Raw genomic sequence first — 16171 nt, 5'->3', positions numbered from 1 at the left:
AAAAAAAATTAAAAAAAAAAAAAGTCATCGGCTATTTAGATAACATTCTAACTGTAAGTTAAAGAAACTCAACATCTTTACAATACTGTCTTCTTGGTGAAGAATTAAATATGTATTTACAAGATACCAGGATGGCTCAGCTGGTTAAGCATCTGATTCCTGGTTTCAGCTCAGGTCATGATCTCACGGTTCATGGGATCTAGCCCTGCATTGGATCTGCACTAAGAGCACAGAGCCTGTTTGGGATTCTCTCCCTCCCTCCCTCTCTGCTCCTGGATGGCTCTCACACATGCATGCATGCTCTCTACCCCTCTATCCCTCTCAAAATAAACATTTTTTAAAAAGCCAGGTTTATTGAGGTATAATTTATAATTTACATTCAGTAAAACTTAACATTTAAGTAAACACAAAGAGAGAACATTTCCTTTACTACAAGAAGTTCTGTCAGGTCTCTTTCTAGTAAATCCACTCCCTCTCAACCCAAGGCACTCAATGATTTATTTTCTATCCTTATAGTTTTGCATTTTCCAGAATGTAAAATGAATGGAACCACCCAGTATGTAGCCTTTTGAATGTGGCTTCTTTCAGTCAGTATTAACTAATTTGAGATTCATCAATTTTGTTGCATCTATCAATAATTCATTCCTTTTATTGCTGAATTGTATTCCACTGTATTCCACATTTGATCTATTTGCCAACTGATAGACATGTGGGTTGTTCTCAGTTTTGGGTAATTATGAATAAGCTACTATAAATATTCACATATAGTTTTTGTGTGAAAAAATATTGTCATTTTTCTTGGGTAAAAAGCTAGGAATGACACTGCTGGGTCATATGATAAGAGTATGTTTAACTTCAGAAGATTGTCAAACTGTTTTCCAAAGTGGCTATACCATCATGCATTCCTACCAGCAATCTATTAGCTCCAGCTGTGTTGCAGTATGGTTTTGAGATATCTTAAAAAATGACATCTAAGTACCTACCACCCATTCATATCTATTTTACTTGTTTCTAAAACTTGAAATGTGTGTTGAATTTTTATGACTTTTTTGGCAGTTATTAAAATGGTCAAGTTTATCTATCTCGACCTATTAAGTATGGTGAGATATTAATAGATTTCTTAATATTGAATGATTGCTTCTTGGAATACACACATTTGGTCATGGTGTATCACCCTTTTAAACTCTATGTTAATATTTTCTTTAAAATTTTCACACCCTTTTGGGGTGCCTGGGTGGCTCAGTCAGTTGAGCATCTGACTTTGGCTCAGGTCATGATCTTGTGGTCTGTGGATTCGAGTCTCACATCAGGGTCTGTGCTAACAGTTCAGAGCCTGGAGCCTGCTTTGGATTCTATGTCTCCCTCTCTCTCTGCCCCTCCCCTGCTTGTATTGTCTCTCTCTCTCTCTCTCTCTCTCTCAAAAATAACAAACATTTAAAAAAAACTTCAAAAACATTTCTACACCACAGATCAAAACCACAGTGAGTTATTATCCAACATCTGTCAGAAATAGACAAGAAATAACAAGTGTTGGAGAGGATGTGGAGAAAAAGGTGAAAATGCAAACTGGTGTAACCACTGTAGAAAAGAGTATGGAGGTTCCTCAAAATATCAAAAACAGAATCACCAAATGATCCAGTAATTCCACAACTGGGAATTTACCCAAAGAAAACGAAAACACTCATTCCAAAAGATATGTGCAACCCTACGTTCACTGCAACATTGTTTACAACAGCCAAGGTATGAAAGGAAGCTAAGTGTCCACTGATAGACAATAAACCAATGGATAAAGACGTGGTGTATATATACACAGTGGAATGTTACTCAGCCAACCAAAAAAAAAAAAAGAGAGAGATCTTGCCACTTGCAACAAGATGGATAGACCTAGAGATTATGCTAAGTGAAATAACTCAAAGACAAATACCCTATGATTTCACTTATATGTAGAAACTAAAAAACAAAACAAAAAGCAAAACCAACCCATAAATACAAACTGGTGGTTTCCCAGAGGGGATGGAGGAGTGAGAGGATGGGTAAAAGAGATGAAGGGGAGTGGGAGATACAGAATTCCAGTTATGGAATAAGTCACAGGGATGGAAGGAAGGGGAAGAAGTCACTAGGGAATATAGTTAACGGTACTGTAACATTGTCGTATGGTGACATATAGTAGCTACACTTGTGGTGAGTATTGCATAGGTAGAGAGTTGTGGAATGACTATGTTGTATTTTTTAATGTAATGTAACATTGTATTAACTACAACTTCAATTAAAGAAACAAACAAAAAAAAACCCATATGGGACGCCTGGGTGGCTCAGTTGGTTAAGCATCAGACTTCAGCTCAGGTCAGGATCTTGCAGTTCGTGGGTTAGAGCACTAGGTCGGACTCTGCCAACAGCTCAGAGTCTGAAGTCTGCTTCAGATTTTGTCTCCCTCTTCCTCTGCCCCTCCCCCGCTCTGTCCCTCCCTCCCTCTCTCAAAAACAAATAAACATTAAAAAAAACATAAAAGAAAAATTTGTATGCCACTATACATACATAAATGAGATTATTTAATATAATATCTTCCTCTCCTCCTTTTTGTGGGGTACAGAGATATATCTGCCACATTGAGAATTTTGAAAAAACACATGGGTATGATTCCAATTAAATGACGTTCTACAACAGACAAAACTATGTAAACAGTTAAAAGATAAGTGGTTGCCAAAGGTTTGCACGGTGGAAGGAACGAACAGCAGAGCAGAAAGGATTTTTAGGGCAGTGAAATTATGTATGATACTTTACTGGATTATGTGGATACCAGCAACGATATATTTGTCAAAACTCCAAAGAATGTACAACACAAAGAATGAATGCAAACTTAATGTAAACTATGGACTTTGGATAATGATGTATCAGTGTTAGTTTCATTACAACAAATGTACCACTCTAATGCGAATGTTAATGGTGGGGAAGGTAGTGGGGTACATGGGAACTCTACTTTCCATTCAATTTTGTTATGAACCTAAAACTACTCTAAAAAAAAAAAGTCTATATTAAAATTGAAAAATCTTAAATATTTCTACATCCCTACTGATAACTGAGATTGGTTGGTTCGCCCTCCTTATGGAGAAAAGAGGGAATTATATCTGCCATGTGGGAGAGCTTTTTGAAAAACAGGCACCTCAGCTGTACTTCCAAAGAATTTGATTAATAAGTCTGAAGCACATACTAGGTCTCTGGTGTTTAGTTTTTTCCTTTAAAGATTTCCAAGTAAATTCTGATACGCCTCTGCAACTGAAAAACATTATAGTGAAGCAAAAGCTTTACTGGAAAACAATGCAAAATACAGTGAAACTTAAGCTTACATTGGATTGAAAGGAACTTTGATAACAAAGAAATGAAACAAAATCTATACAGGATTATAAAATGAATAACAAAGTAATAGTATGAACAATTTTGCTAACCCTAAGCAATTATTTTTAGTGTATTATCACCTACACAATTAATTTAAAAAACCTAAGTTACTGTCAATAATTTTTCAAAATACTCTCTCAGGAACCAAGAGCCTTAACAATTAAAGCCATCGTGCCTAATTTTCCATGGTTTCTAAGGAAATAAAGCCAAGAAAGCAACAAAATTAAAAACCAGATGCAAAACTGGTGGTAAAACAGAATGCACTCTACTCTTCCAAAATGAAATCTTCCACTTTTTCCTTCATGTCCATTTAGTTAATTATCAAATTTTCCTTATTATTCTATCCCAAGTGTTTGATTTTATCTACCCCTGTCCACTCTCAACTGCCACCAGTCTGGTCCAGGTCCTTGTCTTCCTAATATCCACATAACTGAAAAAACTCTAACCCACCCTTCCTTAACCTTGGGACTCCGCTGTTCTTCAATTCATCCTTCATACAGCTCTCTGATTAATCTCAACACCTTTTTCGCTGTATTACCTCAAGCTTAAGGACCCAGAGTGAGTCTTTGGCATATCTCAGATCAAATTTGAACTTCTTTGTCCTACAAGATCCCTTGACCTTGATTCACTCAATATTCTTTTCATCCTATACCAATGTTTACCCAACATACTGACTGTATGTCTTTTTATATTTTATTTTATTCAAGATGATATATATTTACTGTTCTGAGTCAATCCACCCAGTCAGTAAATCCCAACACACTAAAAACTCTAAATATTTAACATTCACAATATTCTTTGTGAAACACCATAAATTACTAATACAGTTAATCATATAAACTAAGCATAATTTAATTAGAAAACATGACATGCTTTTAATATAAAAAAAAAACCCAAAACCACAAAATATGATTACAAAATAGGTTATGGATTTATAAATTTAAGCATAAATGAATTAAGTATAAAAAACCTTTCAGTTCATTTGTAAATACTACTCCTTTCTTACCAACTTCTAATCAAGTGGTAGCAGGCCCCTTTAAAATATTTTAATAAAAATTAGAGAAGAAAAATAAAATTGAAAATATTCTACTCATTTTTTTTCCTGTAAAATGATTCAAAGAGTTCCTTTATTTTAGTGACAACATTCTAGTGTTCAGTGGGGGCAAAGCCTGGAAAACACAGCCCTAAGCCACTCCTGTGAAAAGTCAATGCTGTAGACATAATTCATAGGTGCTCATCTCTGGTTCCATCTTATAGCTTTAACCCCATTTATCTAAATAGAAATCTCTATTTTCTCTCATGTCCCAGCTTCAAATTTTCTTCCACTGAGAAGTTGACTATAACCCTTGACCCTGAATTCTGACTTCACCTTCCAGTATCTACAGATTCCCAACTTGCAATGTTCACCAAAGACATTCTCAATATCCAAACATTTAAAGGAAAATATTTACTAAGGATTTTTAGAAATCCATACCCTAGGATTCAGTAATTCTACTTTTGGAATACACCCAAATGAAATAAAATTAGCAGTATGTGTAAGACTGTTCACTGCATTGTGATTGTTACAATGAAAAATTGTAAACCTAAAACTTCCAAACTGAGGGCTTGGTTATGGAAATGATAATAATATTCTGAGAAATGAGAAAAACAACACTAACATGGGAAAAATCTGGCCAATAACGTATGAAAAATCTGGATGCTGAGAAACAAAAACCCAACTTATTTTCTATATTTTTAAAGTGGAATACAAATACTTTAAGAGCAAATTAATATTTTTCTATATCTTCCAAATTTTCTACAGTAAGCAACTGTACTATTTATACAATAAGAAAACTTTCAAAAACTAGAGCTGAAAGCATGTATTTACTACAGTGAAGCTTCCTAGCTTACCTAAAACACTGAAATTTCTTTACTTTTGGCTAGAATTTTGTCATCTCAATGTTCTGTTATTTCATCAAAGTTCTGATCGAATACTTTAGATCTTTAAGAAAAACTACCTATTCCCTTATTTATTTGTAGCTGGATTTTTTTAGATAAATCTTTCCCAAAAATTGGTGTAGAGTTCCTTCATGTTAAAAAAAAACTTTACAAACTTGCCTTAATCCAATTCATATTCATTATTGAATTTATTTGTTCTGTAATATATCTATCACATGTGCACTTATGAGGGTTTTCACATTTCAAATTAAGAAGCAGCACATATAGGATGTACCTTTCTTCCCAAAACATATTAACAACTAAAGATCAGAAATTGTAATTTTTTTTAAGATTTTATTTTTAAGTATAATCTCTACACTGAACATGGGACTCAATCCCACAACCCCAAGATTGGGTTGCAGGCGCCACCAACCGAGCCACCCAGTCGCCCCTCAGAAATTTTCTTTTTAAAAATCAATTTTTGGGGCCCCTGGGTGGCTCAGTCAGTCAAGCATCCCACTTCAGCTCAGGTCATGATCTCGCAGTCTGTAAGTTCGAGCCCCACATCAGACTGTGTGCTAACAGCTTAGAGCCTGGAGCCTGCTTCGTTCAGATTCTGTGTCTCACTGGCACTCTCTGCCCCTCCCCCACTCACACTTTGTCTCTCAAAAATGAATAAATGTTAAAAAAAAAATTAAAATGTAATTTTAGAGGTACCAGGTGGCTCAGTCAGTTAAGCATCCAACTTTGGCTCAGGTCAAGATCTCACAGTTCACAAGTCTGAGCCCTGTGTCAGGCTCTGTGCTGACAGCTCAGAGCCTGGAGCCTGCTTTGGCTTCTGTGTCTCCCTCTCTGCCCCTCCTCCACTCACACTCTGTCTCTCTCAAAAATGAACATTAAAAAAAATAATAATAAATAAAATTTAGGGGCACTTGGGTGACTCAGTCAGTTAAGCGTCCGACTTTGGCTCAGGTCATGATCTCACGGTCGGTGAGTTCGAGGCCCCACATCGGGCTCTGTGCTGATAGCTCAGAGCCCGGAGCCCCCTTCAGATTCTGTGTCTCCCTCTCTCTCTGCCCCTCCCCCATTAATGTTCTCTCTCTGTCTCAAAAATAAACATTAAATAAATAAATAAGTAAATAAAATTTAATTTTAAATTAAAAAAATTTTAAATGTATACTAAGCATAGCACTGAGCATACAGCAGTCCCTCAAATGTTGTGGAAAGAATGAACAGATCAGAAAATAAAGAGTTTAGGAAATAATATAATATTGTGTGTCAACTATACTCAAATAGAAAAAAAAGAGTTTATATAAAGAAATAAAATGGTAAATCTGGTAGATTAATCGATGCTAAAATTATTAACATTTTTTTAAAGGAATGAACCACGGGATAGAAAAAAACAGAATCACAGATGAGATGTCAAAACCTTGTTAGAAGCTGTAAAACAAATGGTCAAATGATATTTTATTAGCAAAGTGGAGAACTCTAAAGCCTAAACACCTGCAAAAAAGCTGATTCACACTGCCCACAAGCAGGAGGCTTCACAGGCATCTTTGAAGGTAGACAGGAATGGGACTAAAACCTAGAAGGTTAGCTGAAAATCTACAGTCATCACAGCCAGATTTCCTCCCCCACTGTTTAGAGCCAGCAACCATCCCTTCCCCAACCCTACAGTTCTTGAGAGGATTGCTCTGCAGAAACCAAACTAAAGAGACTCTAAGTACAGGTGCCATACAGAAAACAGGATTACATGAACACAATGAACAGTGAGAACCCCAGCTACTTTTTAAGATGAATTCTCAAAACATAGCAGCCAGGTATATATATCCTCCAGGCAAGAGGCTGGAAGTTCTCTTTCTGGATCCAGGAAACTGATGAGACCACGAGAAAGGACCTACAAGTGTCCCCTCCTCCCATAAGTGGCCACCTTCAACATGCCACACCTACAGAGTTTTCAATTCCATTTTTGGCACTTCACTCTTAAATATGAACGGGCAAACCCTGTAAGATGAAGGCTGGGGAAAGCCTCTATACAGAAAAGACAACAATAGAAACAAAAAAAGGAACTTAAAGAAACAGCAAATGGGAGTAGGAGGGAGGAAACTTAAAAACTATTATCTTCAGAAGGATTATAGTGTCTGTGAATCAATATAAAGATACTATAGCAGGAGCGCCTGGGTGGCTCAACTGGTTAAGCATCCAACTTCGGCTCAGGTCATGATCTCATAGTTTGTGAGATTGAGCCCTGCATCAGGCTCTCTGCTGTCAGTATGGAGACCCTTTGGGTCCTCTGTCCCTCTCTTTCTCTGTCTCTACCCTGCTTGTGCTCTCACTCTCAAAATTAAATAAACATTAAAAAAAATTTTAAGATACTGGAAGAATGAGCTCTAAGAAACTTAAAATGTGGATAGAAATTTAAAACTCAATAGAAAGGTTGGAAGATAATACTAAGGAAATTTCTTAGGAAGCAGAACAAAAAGACTAAGTAATGGAAAATAAGAAGGAAAAGAAAATTAAAAGAACAGCCTAAGAGTTCCAATACCCAAATACAAATTCCAAGAGAGAACAAAAAAAATTGATGAGGAAGGGATTATCAAAGAAACAAGGCATCAAATTTAGAATACCCATTCAATGAGAGACACTACAGGCAAAATTAACAGAAAGATGACAGGCTTAGAGAAGATATTTTCCAAGCCTAAAAGAACAGACCATTCAAATCTAACCTCCACAAGGAACCTCTGCAAACCAAAAAGACAGTAACCCAAAGGAAAAAGAAACAAAGGACAAAATAGACAATTTTCAAAAGGGAAAACTTGAACGGATCCAAAAGATGCTCAAACTCATTAGTAATCAGAGAATGTAAACTGAAATAGTGAGATGCCACTTTATATCCATTGCTGGCAAATATTACAAAGTTGAATAAAAGCAAGTACTGACAAAGATGTGGGCAAACAAGAACCCTCCTATACTTCTACTAGGCACATAAACTAGCTCTCCTATTCTATAACCCAGGAATCCCACTCTTGTGTGTATATCCCAGAGAACTTCTCACACAGGTCCACAATAATGTACAAGAGTATATTTACCATGGTGTATTTGTGATGCTAGAAAGGCAACTCAGGTGGGAAAGAAAAATAAAATGTGCCAGATGTGTATTATGGAATTACATCACACACAATTATATGTACAGACAACAAAACAGAAAAGTCTCTAAAACAATGCTGAATAAAAAAAAGTAAGAAACAGGACAAGGTCTATAACACAATAAACTAAATACGTACACACACACACCACTACATATTTCACAATTATTCAATGATTCATATATAATCAAGGAATATATCAATCACAATGCAGTGAATGCCTACTGAAAACGGTAATGGGGAAGTAGGACTCAGAAATCAAAGAAAAACTTAAAGGATCTTGTATGGTTTGCTGATAGTGTGTCAAGAACTGGGAAGCATAATTAACTTGAAAACTATTTTTACCTAAAGTCCAGAAAATAATTTTTAAAAATTCTCCAAAACTAAATGACATGAAGCATTCATGCTTGTAAGCTTTCATGAAGTGCCCTTAAATTAAAAAAACAATGGGGCGCCTGGGTGGCTCAGCCGGTTAAGCGTCTGACTTTGGCTCAGGTCACTATCTCATCCCGAGTCGGGCTCTGGGCTGATGGCTCAGAGCCTGGAGCCTGCTTCTGATTCTGTGTCTCCCTCTCTCTCTGCCCCTCCCCCATTCATGCTCTGTCTCTCTCTGTCTCAAAAATAAATAAACGTTAAAAAAAAATTAAAAAACAAAACAACTTATTTAGGCATCTTATCATGGAATTTCAGGGGTTAAAAATAATATTCTGGGGTGCCTGGGTGGCTCAGTTGGTTCATGGGAAGGTCACATACAAACAAAGAAGATTCAGAATGGTTTTGGACTTCAACAGCAGCAATGGAACACAAGAAAACAACAAGTTATGACTTTCAAATTTTTTAAGCCTACAATTTTATACCCAGCCAAATTACTGATGAAATGTTTAGACTAGAGATCTATTTCAATTATGCACAATCTCAGAAAGTTTTTACTTCCCAGGTACTCTTTCTCAGGAGGCTAAAAAAAATAGGAGAAACAAGAGACCCAAAACAGGAGAGAGGCAAAGAGAATTTTAAGAGTGATGTAAAGATAAGTTCCAGGATAACAGGTGGCAAGTAGGCCTAGAAAGTAACCAGTCCAGATTGCATTAAAGAGACAGAGTTCTAAGACAACTATTTCAGGAAATAAAGAGAGGAAAAAAAAGTATTAACTCCTGGAAAAACACAAATAGGTTAACAGAAGAAATGACATCATAATAGTACATGGTTCGGTTGTGAATATTTACATAGTTATTGTAAACACTCTGAATATTGACTTAATAAAGGACTATGATAATTATACTGAGAGATTGGGAGGGAGAGGCTGTGTGTGTGTGTGTGTGTGTGTGTGTGTGTGTGTGTGTGTGTATGGAAGAAAGTCCATAAATAATGCCTGAAATTGCTATATCATGAAAAAGCAATAGAAACAACTTATTAATAAATGAGAGTAAACAGCTTAAAAAAAAAAGGTAGCCTCTAATAGTACAGAGGCTAGAACAGGGGACAATTGTTTTTCACATATTATTCTAGTTAAAAAATTGTATTTTTAATGGCAATAAAGGAAGGAACTTAAACAGTCTTCCTTCAGCCTTTAGTGAAGTAGATCTTCACAGTAACATTTCATGATGCTAAACCAACTAAATCTAGTTTATTCTGCTTGGAAGACTGAACTGCAAACCAAGAAAAAAACAAGTTTCAATGGTTGGTGTGAACATAGTACAAATAGCCCTGTTTGAATTCCAGCTCCATCATGTACTCCATGAAGTAGGACAAGTTACCTAACCACCCTATACATGTTACCACCTCTTCAAAGTGGTTTTGCAAGGATAATTAAGTGAAAACAATTAATGTAGTACTTGATCCATCAATAGATGTTAGTCCCTCCTGTTTGTCTTTGTTTCCTAGCTACAAGCCCCCATTCTGACCCCAAGCTGCCTTGTTGGTCAGAATACAGAGACTCATGGACAACTCAGCAAATATCCCTCCTCATGCTGGAAAATCAATCACGATGAGTAAGCAGACTTATCTTTGTATATGAAGGGCAGCATTATTCTTGTTATGTGAAGAAGATTATCCCCATTATCCACATTCTGGATTATTGCCTGCTTTCAAGAACTGCCCCAATTAATCTACTATACTAGGTCAGAAACATTTTATCACTTAGATCTGTATTTGGTTGGGTTGTAACATCTTTAAAAAAAAAAAAAAAAAACCAGAACTGCACGTTCCATCAGTCTTCATCCCTGCTCTTTCACTGCAGGGCCTCAAAATTTTCTAATGCAGGCCCTATCTGGCCCCCCGTTGGCCTGGGGCCACCTCCTGCTTACTGCAGCAAGAACGGAGTGAAATCAGCCCCAATCAGCTAATTGAATTGTTTACCATTTCCAATGTTTTCTTCCATTATTATGGCTGAATTCATAGTACCTGCAAAGTACAGCGATCTTAAAACAAAGACTTTGAGTAATAGGGAATTAACCTTCATCACTAGGTCAGTCACCTTTATTTGCATGGCCCAAAATCTTAATTGATTTTATGCAAAGTATTCATACATATTTCTAAAAACAATCTGACAGACTTCAAAACATAAACATCATAAATCATCAAGACAATCGCTAATTTAGCAAACATTGTGTTAAAACACTCGTGATAAGAAGGGTAAGCTATAATCCCTAATCTCAAATGAAAGGGAAAAGGTAGAAACTAAATTGAGAGCAACAAAGAACAAAGAAAATAGTCCAGGAAACAACTGAGAGAAATTCCAAACTATCTGATATAGTTTATAACATGGCTGAGGCTAAGGAAAATTACAAAAGTTGGACACAGCTCTGAACTCCCACCCCACTCCCAATAGCCAAAGTGTGAAGAGCAACAGGATAAACAGGATGGCTTACAAAAGACAAATGATCTAATAAAAACAGTCATTTGTTTAAAAAAAAAAAAAAAAGCCTACCACTGGGCTCTTATAAAGAATTTGTCTCTAAGGTATCTACCTCATAAGGCCCAATAAATAAATTAGCAATGAAGATTTTTTTCATGTTGTCTTTTCTTATGTACCAATTGTAGATAAAAGTCAATGTCCATAACATTAAATCATAGTTCTCTGAAGAGGGCCTAAAGTAACAAAATGCAAGTATACTGACTTCAGGTGAGGTGTTTACTTCTGTCATTTGGTTTTAGGTTTTTATATGTTTTGTTTCTCTACTAGACTGTAAACTCAAGGCTCATGTCTAATTCCATTTAAACTTCTTTTGCTATTTACTAGAGTACATTACAATTTCTGCTCAGTTATAATGACTGATAAAATGCCAAGCAGTTAATACTTGTATTCACTCTATGTCAGTCTTCCCCTCCACACTATCAATTCCATGGGGGTAGTAACAGCGTTTTGGCTGCGTCTGTATCCCTAGTCTGAAGGCATACAATCACTCATTAAGTATATACTGAATGAATGTATTAAGTAATAATTTTTAAAAAACACACACATATACAACCAAGAGGTATGTAAGGAGGGGAGAAATAATTCTTAAAATGGCAGTGATCTTGGGTTTTCAGGCTGTTTCCAAAAAGAGCTAGATGACCTTAGGTAAGTTACTTAACTTCTCTGACTTTCAAAGCTTTTATCTGTAGAATGGAAAAAATTAACATCTACTTCAGAGTTACTGTAAGCATTAAATGTTTTACCATACCTAAAGTACTCGGCAAAATACCTGGAAAGGAGTTCAAATGTTCATTCCTTCTCGCACATCCTCCATCTTATAATCAAGTATACAGAGTGACCCCCCCAAGAATAAATGATTTCAGTGAAAATGCAATATACTTCACTATCATTTGCCTTCGAAAAGTTAAAATTGCATCTTAACAATCTTTAAGGGGAAATAACTTCTGGATCCGTTCCAAAATATTACAAATACAAGAACAAGTTAATCTCGAGAATGAGCCTGGAAGCAACAAGAGGGTAAAATCACTTACTCATCTACTGCTGAGAAACAGAGGTTTTGAAGGAACTGTTTCTTAAAAGAAAAAAGGATGAAAAAGTAATATTTATTTTAGCATGTTTTAGAAAAAAAAACTTCAAATTTGTTTACTTGGCATTTAAACCTTAAAAATCAGTGATTTTGAAATCTTTCCCTTAAAAGTGAAACATTAAATACTTTCATTCAAACCTAAAACATTCCTTCAAGACTTCCTTGACTCCAGTCATCCTTCAGTTTTTCTCCTCCCATTTTGCGCTTCATCGAATACTTCGCTGTTTCCCTCGCATCACCAGTTACACACGCTGTGTGCAGACTAAGTTCTGTCATTCCTATAATTACCACACCCCGGTCAGCCGCTTCAGGCCCATGTTGTTATGACATCTGTAAACTGCAGTCGTCCGTCTCCACCCCCGCCCCCCCCTCCCAACCACCGGCTCCAGCACGGGCTGTAACTTGTGAATTCCCGAGACGGGATTTCTACCCGCGCCCCCTGCTCCCTCCTGCCTCAAATCCCAGCACCCGGCGCTGCCCACCCCCGCCCCCCGCTCGCACGGGGCCGCGGCGCAGGCTCGGCGCTCGCCTCCTCTCAGCCCCGCTGCCTCGGCGCCCCGCAGTCCCCGGCGCCGCTTCCAGCCCCGCCGCCGCCCCGCCCTGCCTCGCCTCGACCGGCGTTCCCGATGGCGATCACACCAGCGATCCCCACCCCCACCCTCCCCTCCGCCGGCCGCGCGGCCGTTAGGACCGCCGGGCCGTGACGCATGGACGCGCCGCGAGCGCCCGGGCCCAGGAACCCAAGCTCGAGCCCGTCTGGCGCCCGCCCTCGCCCCAGGGCCTCTCCCGGGTCCCGCCGAGGACTACCGGATCCGCCGGCGGGAGGGGGAGGGGCCGAGGCCGCGGGGCCCCGCACTCACCAGACTCAAGGCAACCGATCCCGGTGCCGATGCTGGGGTGAGCCGCTTGCTCGCTTGCCTGCCCGCCGTTCCTCTCCCGCGCACAAGCTCCAACAGCCGGCCAGCGCCGGTGCTCACCAGGCCCTCGCTCTCCGCCGCCGCGCACCCAGCAGCAAGACCCTGCTCAGCGGGCGTTCGCAGTGCGCCTGCGCGCGGGGGCCGACCCATGCGCCTGCGCACTCCCCTCCGCTGCCCTGATGCAGAGGCTGCCGGGAGACGTAGTCTTCCAGCCGTCTTTCTCTGCAAGCCCTAGAGGTTAGCGGGAACCAATGAAGAGTCCAGGATTTGGGAGGTTTCGCTGAGGAGGAGGGTAGTAGGCAAAGGCAAAGGTTGGAGAATCGTGGTGTAGGGACCATAGGACTGTACTTAGCTTGAATTGCAGAAGTATGTCTACAAACCTGTCTTCGTAGCTCTTCCAGGGCGGATGGATCCTTGCCTCACCTGTCCATAACCAGCCTCTAACATGGTTGGTACCTAGCACACGTTTATTGAACGAATCATGGAATAAATGAAGGCTGAGGGCGTATTACAAGTGTTAAAAGTCAGTGCCTCGTGGGTTGTCTGGGTGGCTCAGTCCGATAAGCGTCCAACTTCGGCTCAGGTCATGATCTGACGGTTCAGTTGGTGAGTCTGACAGCTCAGAACCTGGAGCCTGCTTCAGACTGTCTTTCTCATTCTCTGCCCCTTCCCTGCTCGCTCGCTCTCTCTCATAAATAAATAAATAAATAAACATTAAAAAAAAATTTAAGTCAGTGCCTCATGTCTAAGGCATTCACAGGCAACACGTGTGAGGAAACTTCTGGGTATTCCTTCCCCCCCCCTCCCCTTTGCCTGATAATGTATGAGAAGTATCAAAAACAATTAAGAAATTGAATGAAGCATAAATAGTTGCTTCACTCTCAAGGGCTCGCAAATGAAAATTTGGGCAAATAATTGTTACTGTTAAATTTGACGGAATTCTTTTTGAGCAGTACCTTCAAAAGAAGAAGGACTGAAGCCAGCCAGCCAAGCAGAGGTCACAGAATAGAAAGTCTCACATGTGACATGTTTTATCAGATCAATTTAAAACACTGGCAGAGAAGCAGTGTGAAAGAGGTCTGGTAGCTCAATTCATTTATAAGTATGAAAGGGAGGACTACATTACATGAATCCTAGGCTATGCAATGTTCATTTGTCCTGGATCTCTCCCTGCCACATTAGTATTCTCCACTGGTGAATGTTGTGTCTTCTAGAGTGAGTTGAGTTTGAGCAGGGGGATTGGGGAAAGGGAGGTTGTTGTAAGGGAGACACTTGGGGGCAAGTATACCCAACCATCGTTAAACTGAGGAGAGATCAATTCATTCCAATCAGGAACTGAGACTATTCAGAGCTGGACTTAGTCCTTGTGAAAACTAGTTTCTTTCCAGTTCACTCTTACTCCTGATGAGGGCCTTTTGTCCTTGGCCCAGCTTCCTCAGCCCCATGAGACAGCTAAAAGCTCCACTCAGTTTTTCAGCCACTGCTTTCAGAATTAGCAATCACCTCAGGTGGAAAAGTGATGGCAAATGTCAGGCTCACCTCTTGTGGCTTCCCTTTTCTTACAGATCTTGGACCCATAAATTCTCACTGCCATGGTATCTCCTCCATGCCTTAATGTTTTTGTGTTTTGTCCAGTGATTCTCAGTGGTGGGAGAATTTGTTAGACAACAGTAGGCCATTGCTGAAGCAAAATTCATATATATATATATATATATATATATATATATATATGATGTTACTTTTACAAAAATGTTATCATACCACGCAATGTGTTTTATTAGTGAATATCTCTCTGACTTCATCTTTTTGTAGTTTGAGACATTTTTAAATTGTAAAACAATAGGGTTTTTCTTTTTTACAAACGATGCTGCTATGCAAATTTTTGCACACATCTTCATGTGTGTAGGGAAACTGCTAGATCCTAGGATATTGCATCTTTAACCTCACTAACTGTGATAGGAAGAAGTCTAAGATGGCCCCCTGATCTTTGCCCCCTGGTGTTGCCATATTAATCTCTACCCGTCAAGTGTGGGTGAGATCTGTGACTTAATTTTAATATCCAATAGAATATGGCAAAGATAATTGGATGTTAGTCCCATGATTACATTTCATTATATAAGTCTCTATCTTAGCAAACTGGGGCTAGACATGCTCCTGTGGGGCTTGAAGAAGTGAGCTGTCATGCTGTGAACTGCCTAAGGAGAGGGCCATGTGGCAAGGATCTACTAATGGCTTCTAGGACCTAAGTGCCTCCAGCTGACAACCCAAAAGCAGCCAGGGCCCTCAGTCCTACAACCATGAAGAAATAAATTCTACCAACAACTTTAGAGAGCTTAGAAGTGACTCTTCCCCAGTCAAGCCTCCAGATGAGAAGACACCCTGACTTATACCTTGATTACAGCTTTGTGAGACCCTGAGCCAGCAAACCAGCTAAGCCTAGACTCCTGGGCCACAGGAACTGTGAAAATGCTTTACTGGTAATTAGTTACACAGAAATAGAAAACTAATACACTAAATATTGCTAGATGATTTCACAAAGTGGTTGTACCAATTTATACTCACAAGCAGTATATAAGTTTCTCTTCTAAATATCCTTGCTACCATTTGAAAATGTCTGGCTTTTTTTTTCTCAATCTTATAGGTGTGAAAATAAATAATAATATAATTATACTCATGTTATCACTTTAACATAAAAACATGAAAAATAGGTATTTACTTGAAATTATATATTCTGTTATATTTCTTTTCTGTTGCATAAATGCTATTACTTAAAATAGCAACAGGACTAGTCAAAAGT

At 38.7% G+C, this 16171-nt stretch overlaps 1 protein-coding gene across 1 annotated transcript in view; it reads right to left on the bottom strand.

Moving 5' to 3' along the window:
- The window catches only part of KPNA1 (karyopherin subunit alpha 1), a 69873-nt gene extending 56373 nt beyond the window's left edge, over positions 1-13500 (bottom strand). Inside the window, exon 1 of the mRNA XM_030330532.2 lies at positions 13318-13500. The gene's annotated coding sequence lies outside the window, so the exon portion shown is untranslated. The remainder of the gene's footprint in view (positions 1-13317) is intronic.
- Between the last annotated feature and the right edge of the window lie 2671 nt (positions 13501-16171).

This window comes from Lynx canadensis, chromosome C2 (assembly GCF_007474595.2).
Source record: "Lynx canadensis isolate LIC74 chromosome C2, mLynCan4.pri.v2, whole genome shotgun sequence".
Taxonomy (NCBI): domain Eukaryota; kingdom Metazoa; phylum Chordata; class Mammalia; order Carnivora; family Felidae; genus Lynx; species Lynx canadensis.
The sequence above is the reverse complement of the archived record's forward strand: the minus strand, read 5'-3'. Positions and strand labels throughout refer to the sequence as shown.